The sequence below is a fragment of the Lolium perenne genome, chromosome 7 (assembly GCF_019359855.2).
Source record: "Lolium perenne isolate Kyuss_39 chromosome 7, Kyuss_2.0, whole genome shotgun sequence".
NCBI lineage: Eukaryota > Viridiplantae > Streptophyta > Magnoliopsida > Poales > Poaceae > Lolium > Lolium perenne.
Window position 1 is genome coordinate 122,544,306 of NC_067250.2, and position 10,781 is coordinate 122,555,086.

Consider the following 10,781-nt stretch of genomic DNA (forward strand, 5'->3'; position numbering starts at 1 on the left):
CAACCATTACCGTCAAATGGAGCCAAACTGGCATGGCAAATAGAATACATCCAAGTGCCTAAGCCCTTAGCTTTCACAGCGGACCAAGAGCACGGATGAAGGACACCACAAGATAGCACTAAAAGTTCATACAACCAATCTTAGCTTCCACAACATACCATGAGCGGAAAAAAAGGGAGCCACATGGCAGCACAACAAGGACGAGCGCCTCGCCGCCGGATACCCTTATCGAACAACAAAGCAAGAGAGGAAAACAATGACTGGGGTTCATGAAATATGAAGTCACGTAGCACTGCAGTGCTGGAACGTGCCACCGACAGAAGGCTGCAACCTCTCAAGCGCATTCCCATGGCATGACCGGCCAAACAGCTTGGGGTTTTATTGCAGCCCTTCAAGAAGGAAAAAATAACGCCCATAGTCGCCGCGTCTCACTAACCACTCCCCCCCCCCACAGGGTTAACGCCGGAGATCAGCGTTGTTGTGGTCTGTCCACACACAAGGTTAGAGCATGGATTTCTCCGTTGACACGCCTGAAGCCATCCCATTGGGGGAGCCACGAGAAGTCCACATCGAGCAACCGAATCTGAGGGGACGCGGCAAAGATCAACGCCAAGGGGGAGCACGTCTACGTGCCATCGTCATAGTGCAAGGAGTCCGAGCCACGCGCGCCACGTGGTAGAAGTAAGGCGGCGCGGCGGCGTGGTCGACACTAGGCAGCACAACTAGAGTGGTCAACCTAGCAATTTGATGACAAAGTGGTCAGTGGGTTAAGAGGAAAAATAATAGACCGGAGAAGTATTCTCATTCCACCTTTTCTTACCCACACCACAACGTGTAGAATAAGTGATTTCATCCCATCAAAAACACCTGGCGATACCTGCAGCTCGGACAAGAACGTTTCGTCCCATCAAGAAAAGGCTGATTAAGTAGTAGTGAAATTCTCCACGATTGAAAAATATACATTCTAAAAGTTAATTATAGCAAAGCACGCACACATTTACTCCGTACTAACACACTGGCCCTTTTTTATATAAAAAAAACCCTCAGTGGCCACGGAGCATGTATATAGATGGCATATCTAAAGAAAACGTGCTGCTCACTTTGGTCGGTGCTGATCAGCACGCTCAATTATCATATCAGCATATGCCCATGGCACATTAAGATGGTGGGGCAGTCTCAAACGCCCGTGAGATGAGAAAGAAGGCGCTTCAGTACGATCCCGTGCCGACCTTTGTTGTGAGAGACGGGAGATCATAAAAGGTCCGTACCCCACCACGGAACCACCTCATCCATGGATACGCCGACCTTGACTCCTCTCGCCTCTCGGCCGTCGCTGTCGCCAGGGCCCTCCGGCTCAATTGCATGTGGTGTTTTCTCCCTGTGCAGAATCTGCTGATTTGATCTGATCTCACGTGCACATCGATGCGACCTCTCCGCGGCAGAACGCACGGGGTACATATGCACACATGGGGAAAAGGATTCGTTAATCCGTTCTCACTAGGAGGGCACAAGCTGCGCCAGAGGATTGACAAGCGGTATGCTTATTGGTTTAGGCGATCTCTAGTAGCTGAGCCAATTTAGACACATAATATGTTCATTTTCGTCCGTTTGGGTTACGAGGCAATGTTAGAGGTTCGATGTTTGATGTATTTTAATTCTTTCCTTTATCATGGATGCCGCGGACCGCGGTGATCGATGCCGGCTAACCGTCTCGCTAGCTTCCCGTGCGTCCCTTTGTTTCCCACGAAGCAGTTTGCCGTGTGCAGGCCTTACTGTCTTCATCCTGACTGTGGCTATAAGAGGGAGAAATTTCGGCCGCCAGGGTGGATGTGCAAAACCCTAGCAAGCACACCCATGTCAAACTGTAGCAATGGCTGGACCAACCCAACCGAGTTGGTACGTGCTCACTTCCCCAACAACCCTGACATGGCCGAGCTTCCATGAAGGAGGCACTCGAGGCGAAGGGGCCCACGGTCGACACGTGGGTGGATGCGGACCTCAACGACAATGATATTGACACCCCAAACATTAACGAGGAGCAACGACATATACTTAAATCGTTCGAGACCGTCCAACATGACCAGGCTGCCTGCTAGCTCATGGTTGCCGAGCGGCAGCCCTGCTACCCAGTCTTTTTTGGCAGGGCCCACCATGCGGCAAGCGAGGCAGAGCCGGCAGGCGGATATGGACACGAAGAATCACGAGATGGGGAAGGAGTCGGAGGTGGACGCGGAGAACCGCGAGATGGAGGAGAAGAAACCATCATTGCATAGTCTTATTATTGTTTCAAGAAATATCATTACATACTCGTTGGATGTACGAAGGCTCCCCTTCTCCCAGACGCGGTAGTCCTTGCCGTGCGCCGCTGGATGGAAATCCGACGGAAGGGCGTCGCCCACGTCGTACCTCGTCCCGATCTTGACCAGCACCTTCTCGTCAACGATGGCCACGTACAAATCGGCCTCCGCCACGAGGATCCGCAGCGGCGCTGGTGGCGCGGATGCCGTTCCTTGCCCTGATCGCCGCCAGCTGGGTCAACTCCTGCTTCAGGTTCAGTCGAACATGTGGCGGTAGAACTATAGAACAAGCACAATTAGGGCTCGTTTGGTACCAGAGTATTTTCAGGGATAGGCGAGTATTATCCCGGCCCATGTCCAAATCCCCGCTCATCCCCAGTAGCCCATTTGGTAGAAGAGTTTCGGCCCAATAAATCCCCGCTCATCCCCGGCCATCCCCGACTCCGATCCATTTTTTGCCGTGGACGAAATCCACGACCTACCCCTCGCGTATTATCCCCGTCCCCGTCACGTCTCGTCTCCGTTCCCGTCCAAACCTTACCTAGCTGCAGCGACTGCCGACGATCTGATGGCGGCGAGCGGAGCTACAGCGAGAACTGCGGGAGAGGCGGCGAGAGCTGCGGGAGGGGTGTTGTATTGTGTTCCGAAATCTATTTACCTGTTGTACTATGGAAGGAGTCCTAACGGACTATGGCATGCCAAACGTGCTAGACGTAGCACAATACAACTCTATTTCGTGTCCGCCAAGAAAGAGAGTTGTTTGCCCCTATATATAGTCCCAGGTAGTCATAGAATAGATGAGAGAGAAAGATACACCATATTGATAGCACGTAGAGGGTCTGTCCTCTCGTGTATTGTAATACTCCTCCAATTATAGAGATGCGCCGCTGTGCGTTCCGTGGTTTTTTCCTGTTTGGGTTTTTTCACGTAAAAAATCTGTGTTCTTATTCTTCGTTTGATCTACTTTTATTTGCGCGATTTTATAACAAGTGATATCAGAGCCTCAGGGTTCAAGATCGATCTGCTGCCCGGGAGACTTTTCGCTGCGCTCCCGGGCAGCACCGTGCAAAATCGTTTGGATCAACCGCCGCGTCTCGCGGCATCAAGCAGCTGCACCTCGATTTCCCGTTTCGTGAGATTGGATCTACATCCGAACACAGTTTCCGTCGGAGTCAGGTACGCAGTTTCGTGCATATCCGTTTTGTTGGAGTTGGATCTGTTTCGGCCAAGTCGCCGAGTACCTGCAGCCCCTGCCGTTCCGTTGAGTGTTTGTGAATCATCACACGCGTGAAGCAACATACACACAGCAGTTCAATCATCTTTGATCAAGTTCCGTTGGCAGCATCCAATGCGTCGTCTTTTGGCTATGGTTTTTCTTTACCGATCTACACCATCGCATCAAGTCGCCGAGATCGCTAGCCTTCAATTTTTCCGTCGGTGTGTAATTGTCCGGCCAGGCGTATATACCGGATCGACTGAAGTTGTGCGTGCATATGCGTGGGATTCTTTGAAGCCAGTTTGGTTTGAAGCTCACGCACATGAAGCAACGTCAGATCAATCAATCGACGGATCAAGTCCCAAAGTCAGATATCAAACCCGATCAGGTTCTGCTAATTCACGTGAAGATAGTCTCTGCTCCTAGAGCAGATTTGTTTTTGGTTTTTGGCTCTCCGATTTGCTACGTCTCTCCAAGACAAACTCAGGTGCTATCTATTTTGTGTTTGTTGCTCCGTAAATTTAATTCTGCAAAGAATTTTTCTGTTAAACTTGTACTATTTTGTGTTCAAAGATTTATCTACTGCTGTCTACTATGAAGTATGACTTTCCGCTGCTAGATCGTGATTTCGTGACACAAAGGTTTTCTCTATGACAAGCTAAGATGCGGACGTTTATTGGCGCAAACCGGTTATGAGGATACACCGGATAGTTTTGGAAATAAGTGTATTGTTGTTTGGACTAACAAGGAGATAAGGAAGGATCCTATACTTCACCTATGTTCGATGATTTGTTGCTGGTATAATCATTGTTTTAATAGTTTTCTGTTCAAGGTGGAGTTTGTTGATTTGTAGCTTGCTGGGAGATATTATGGATGCAAATTTCAGATGTTATGTTGCTGCAATTATACGAAGAACACAATTCAGATATGAGAAAAAAATATGGAGGAGGTAATTTTTATGCCTGTTGGTAGCCAGCATTATACTCTTTGCTCTCCGAGTTTTTGTTATTATGCATGTGAAGGTTTTGCTTTGTTACTTAAGTTCGTGATGAGGATTATTTGGAATGCAAGAAGGAGATTGTTTTCTGCTAGATACTACAACATTTAGTACTGTAAGTTTCAGTGCAATTCAGTTGTCTTTGCTCTTTCAAGAGGGGTCTATTGCAGAGTTGAAGCTCCATTGCATGTTGAGGTTCCTTTATCCGACAGTTGTTCTACAGAGACAGTTTTTGACCATATCATGGATTTTCATTAACCATTATGAGTCGGCAGTTTTTGGTGTACGTTATGCCCTTCGTACCAGATGCTCTTGCATGAGTATGTTTGCCGAGGTTTGTGCTTTCAGTTCAGATTTCATGAGATGAGTTCTTCACAATGTTATGTGCACGAAGATGTTGCACTATGAGCTATGCGCTCGTTCAGGCACCACAGGAGATATGATGACTTATGTCATTTGATGTTTGAGCAGTTTCATTTTTCCCTTGAGGTCACTGCCACAGACTCAGATTTTTGCTAGGGTTTTATAGGATACCCAGGTTCATATGTCTGCTTTGTTGACAGCTGTGTTGTTTTCTAGACCCAAGATTGATTTGCTCAATTTGACTTCATGAGAAGTTTATTAGTCCTATGGACGTTTCAATGCACAAGGTTTACTTGTGATGATGACTTTAGTTGAGGAGTTGAATGTTATCTATGACTGTTGCAAGGGATTTCGGCTCAAGGTGGAGTTTGTTGTATTGTGTTCCGAAATCTATTTACCTGTTGTACTATGGAAGGAGTCCTAACGGACTATGGCATGCCAAACGTGCTAGACGTAGCACAATACAACTCTATTTCGTGTCCGCCAAGAAAGAGAGTTGTTTGCCCCTATATATAGTCCCAGGTAGTCATAGAATAGATGAGAGAGAAAGATACACCATATTGATAGCACGTAGAGGGTCTGTCCTCTCGCGTATTGTAATACTCCTCCAATTATAGAGATGCGCCGCCGTGCGTTCCGTGGTTTTTTCCCGTTTGGGTTTTCCACGTAAAAAATCTGTGTTCTTATTCTTCGTTTGATCTACTTTTATTTGCGCGGTTTTATAACAAGGGGCAGGAGAGGCGGCGAGAGCTGTCGGAGGCGATGGATCTCGCCTAGCCGCTCCACGCTAGATCGATGCCGTTCTTGCAGTCTGACCAGCGCCGCCGCCTCCTGCCGTTCTGGTTCCAGTTTGCATCCTCCGGTAACCCCCCCTTCTCTCTCTCCCCCTCTATTTCATTGCTATCCATATGTTGCCCGATCTGAACTTTCCTCGAGGAGGCTACTGGTTGTGGGTTTGGGTGAACAGAAATTGCGGTTCTGCTGTGGCTTAAGGATAGGCGCTTGGTTTCACTTGTTTGTATAGGAATTCCGACGATGATTGATCTGTGTAGTGGTCCTATGGTGGTCTGATTACATTAGTAGGTTGCCATATTCGCTTTGATATCTCAAATCACAACCTGGCCAGTATCAAAACAGGATCACACTCCCAGTAGTTTATATCAAGGTTGCACAAAGATTCTGTAGATGCATGCACACCGGCCTGTCCCTAAACACCAGCTTGTTTTCCTCGGCTTGGACTTAAACTGTATATGTATTCCCCAGGTTTAGTTACTCTGCATCTCTCGTGCTACTCCATGCTGGTTCAGTATCACTTGATCTTCACTTGGATTAGTTCCTTCAGCTATATATTTTGAACTTGAGTTCGAATCACAGCAATTCGGCTAGAAACTGAATTGGTTTTAATTTTGTACATCTATATGTTTTCAGTTATCCATCACCTGAACATGATTGTGCACCTATCTTTAACATCTTCGCATATGATTTCAGGCAACCGTAAGGCCTGATTTGTGTTTCTCGAAGATCACATGCAGGCTCTCTGCTTGTTCTTTGAACTCCGGCCCCTATTTTGAATGTATGTCCAAAGTAGATGCTTTTGGTCATTCTTTTTAATTACTCCCTGATATCCAAATATTATTATCTTAAATGTAAAAGGCATATTTAGGCATCTTGAGCATTTTGAATGTTGGAACCAAACTTATTCCAATGTCATGTTTTGTTCAGGTTTCATTTTTCAAAAGCCTCCGCGGCCACCGCTACCGTCTAGTGTGGCACCTAGTGACAAGGTATCAACTTGTCAATGCCTACGGATTGTAGACTAGGGTTTCGTTGGATGTAGAGGGCAAGTAGATCTCGAAGGTTTCAGCCGAAAAGTACTCGACGAATATGAAACTAGGGTTGTGTTGACAGTAAATTCGATTCTTTCTTTGTCCCTCGACTCCCCCTTATATAGGAGGTGGAGCCGAGGGTTTCGTAATACACAAGTTACAGAGTCCGGGAGGGTTTCTGATCCGTCCCGCAAGATTACAAGTTTATACTTCCTAATACAACTCTAACTTCCCTTATTAACATCTTGGGCTTCCGAATCTTCTTATCCTTCGGGTCGTGGGCGTTCCGTAAACCCAGGGTACCATCTTCGGCAGGCCCATTGGGGATGCCTATGTCACCTAGCGCTGCAGTTTCTATCACTGATGGCACCTAAGATGTTTGCTCCCTTCGAATGTTGGTCTAAAGACTATTTGTTGTCGATTGGTGCAACCTGTTGTAACATTTTGTAGCGTCATGGTTGATCAGAATTTGCAACGTTGCCATGTTCTATTGTCGGCGATGGGAATTGTAACAACATGGGTTCCTTTTGCAGGAGTCTTACTTTATTTAGCCTTAGCACAAACATCTGTATCCTAGATTTTGGACTACCAATGTCGCTGCTGTATTGGACATGGTGCGTAGGGACCGTCAGAACTCAAATAAGCTTTACAGATTACAATGTCACTGCCGTGTGGCCAATGATATAAAAATTATATCTTTGCTGCTGCATGTTCATTTGCCTCGTTGATTTCAATTTCCATTGTGCATCAATCCCTACCAACCAAATGACAGTTTTAGGCCTTGTTTGGTACTAGTGTTTCAGTGGGGATTAGTGGGGATAATACTTTCGAGTATTGGGTGAATCACTGCTGTCACCCAATCCCCACAAAACCCCATCCCCAATCCACTAGGTAGGGGTAGAGTATTGGGGATTGAAAAAATTACACTAAAATTTGGGGGAAAAATGGGGATAAGTGGGGATTAAACTCTCTCATACTCTAGCACCAAACATACATTGGGGACAAGCGGGGATTTAAAGTTTGGAGCGGATTATCCCCGCTAATTCCCACTAAAACTCTAGTACCAAACAAGGTCTTAGGAGTGGGGATTAGGGATTGCATGGAATGGGGTTTTGTGGGGCGGAAATGCTAAACCTACGGACAAATGGCTACGGAAAGAGACTTACGGGATTACGTGCAGGTAGGCAATTGGTGCTAATCCTCTCACCTTCCTTGATTTGTGGGCTGTAATCCAACTGAATTTCTCCACGTCCCTCCGTAGGTAAATTCCGTAACGTGCAGTCCGTATGTGTAGCATTACTGTTTGTGGGGATTGGGTGAAGGTAGGGCAATCCCCTGGAATATCATCCCACTAATCCCCATAAATACTCCACTACCAAACAAGACCTTAGGAGAGACCGGCGTGCCACAACTGAAGCGTGAGAGCTTGTAAGGCGCCCCGATGCAGGGGATCCCTGGGTGGGTGACTGGTGGCTGCGGATGTAGGCGTAGCCCAGCATGACCTTATCGGGCGGGAACGGCCAGAGACTCTGCGTCGACCCGGTGTCGTGGTTGTCGACGAACGTGACGGCCTTCTCCGGCAGCCACCCGATCATGCCGGCCGCCTTCCCGACGCCGTCGCGCAGGCGCCACAGCTCGACCTGCACGCCCGCCTGCAGCACCCCCTTGGTGCCGAAGTCGAACGCCATGGCGCCGGCTGCGTGCGCCCAGTCCACCAGTCCTTTCCTGCACTGGTCCTGGTTGTGCGACGGCTTGCCATCCCCGTCGTAGCGCAGCGAGCTCCATATCTCCGCCACCACGAACCCGGGCCGGGCGCTGTCGATGTACGCCCTGGCGACCGCGGGCGAGTACCCCTTGGCGAAGTCGAGCCGCCAGCCGTCGAAGCCGACGTCGGTGCTGAGCCAGGTGAGCCAGTCGGAGAGCTCCCGCTGGACGCGCGGGTTGAGGTGGTCGATGTCGGGCGCCGCGTGTCGAAGGCTCGAAGCCGTCACCGGTGTCGCGGTGGCCCGTGCCGTCCGAGAACCTGGTGTCGTCGCTGCAGATCGCGTCGGGGCCCCAGTCGAGGTGGTCGTCGGGCGTCCAGCCCTCGAAGATGCAGTATACGCCGCGCGCGTCCTGCTTGTCGGCGCACCGGTGGTTGATCACCACGTCGGCCACGCACTGGACGCCGGCGCCGTGGAAGACATCGATCAGGGATCTGAGCTCCACCGCCGTGCCGTACTTGGATGCGTCCAGGTCGTACAGCCGCCCTGGCATGTAGCCTTGCGGGGAAACGGAGTGCGAGGGCGGGGGGAGCCAGACATGGGTGACGCCGGCCTTGGCTATGTGGCTGACACCTTGCTTCTTCCAAGACTCCAGTTGAAACCCTGCATATATGCGTGCATGATCAATCACTGCTCAATGATGTACGTATGCGGTTATCCATGTAGTCCCCATGTACCTGGAAGAGGATTTCTGTGTGTGCTCGTGCCAAGTTGCAGCTGCAGAGTGCCACGAGAAGCAGCAGGCACAAGCTGCTCGAACGCTTCATTCGTGCTCGTGAGTCGTGAGTGAATAATTAGCTCGTGGATAGGAAATGGAGGATGGGTTGTTTGTGCCGAGGGAGCTCGCCGCCGTCGGAATATATAGGTCGTCGCCGGCACGGTGGTCGAGGCCGGGAAGGAACCAGATATATCCGGCTGCTACTTGTGGATATGGATGTGGATAAAGGCATCGCCGTCTAAATTTATAGCCCGCGTGGACACAAGGTCTCGGGCTCGACGGCCCGACGCACGCAGAGATGAGGCGGCCGGGCGGCGTGGCGGCGACGACTGCTGCCGGGCCGGTTTTCTCCTTCCCGGTCTCGTCAGAGAAGGAATTAATGGACTGTAAGTCCGAAGATGGCTTCAAACGTCCTGCTGGTTATGGGCTACGGTGCTCTCTACCGCTGTAGACCGTCGACTGGTCGCTGCCGCTGCATTCTCTTCTCCCCGTCCTTCAATTCTTGACATGGCAGCTCTATCCACATCCTGAAGCTGCAAAGGTGACTCGATCCCTCACACTGACCTCGAAATGAGAGGATCGGATAGTGTACTGCCCCCATCAATGAGTCCCAGTCGTCGATCAACGGAGCAATCCACAGCCGCCTCATCGTGAACTCGTCATACATATGACACGATGAATATCAACAATTCATGACCAACTTCGTCACAAACTCTCTCCATCACAGCCGAAATAACACGTCGAAGTGATAACGATGGACATTTTCTCTTCATTTAGTAGCATGCCTGAAATTTTAAGTTTTTCTTTAAATCTAATTCTTTTATAAATTTGTTTGGAAAACACGGCTGTGAACGGGCGTTCCAAAAAGCGGAACACGGGGCGACGCCACCTAGACGCTTGATCTTTATAGACGGCGGTTGGTGGCGACGACTTAAGATGCTCTAAGAGCATCTCTACCGGCGTTCCCGATAGTGGCCCCGATAGCAATTTGGGGGCCAGAGACGAAATTGGGCTCGCACCAGCGCGCTTCATACGACGCCGGCCAATTTTGGAGCCCAATAGAATAGTCGGCAACCCCGTGCCGGCTCCTTCGCCAAGGGCGCGAATCGGGCGCGCCGGCGCCTCGCGGAACGACAGTTTTCGCGGGTGGGGGCGCCTTGTCAGCAAGGGAACGCGGCGGTTCGCATCGAAAACGACGCGGGGAGGTTGGTCATCGGCGTTAATGGCCTCCTGCACGGAAACCAAAACGGCGAGGGCGGCGACTGGCCACGCGGCGTCCACCTACCTTACCCACGCGCCTTCAATGCGCGTCCGCCGCCTTCCTTAAAACCACACCAGCGCGCACTCCTCTCTTTTCCCCGCCGTCCATCCCTAGCCGCCTCCGTCCTCAACCTCCGCGCGAACCACCACCCCGGCGATGGCGCACAATAACCAGGTCGGCGGCAGCGGCGGCGACATCCTCCGCTCGACGCAGCTGTCGTACGATGAGGCCGACGTGCTGTACTGACACCGCATCCCCGTGCCAGTGCAGTACAAGCTGCCGCACGGATGGCACGTCTCCAACGGCAGCTTCGCCGTGACGCCTACCACGCAGGGGGCGT

At 50.3% G+C, this 10,781-nt stretch overlaps 1 pseudogene; it reads right to left on the reverse strand.

Annotated features, from left to right (window-relative positions):
- Positions 1 to 6,769: 6,769 nt before the first annotated feature.
- LOC127318410 (alpha-amylase isozyme 3D-like) lies at positions 6,770 to 9,924 on the reverse strand (annotated as a pseudogene).
- Between the last annotated feature and the right edge of the window lie 857 nt (positions 9,925 to 10,781).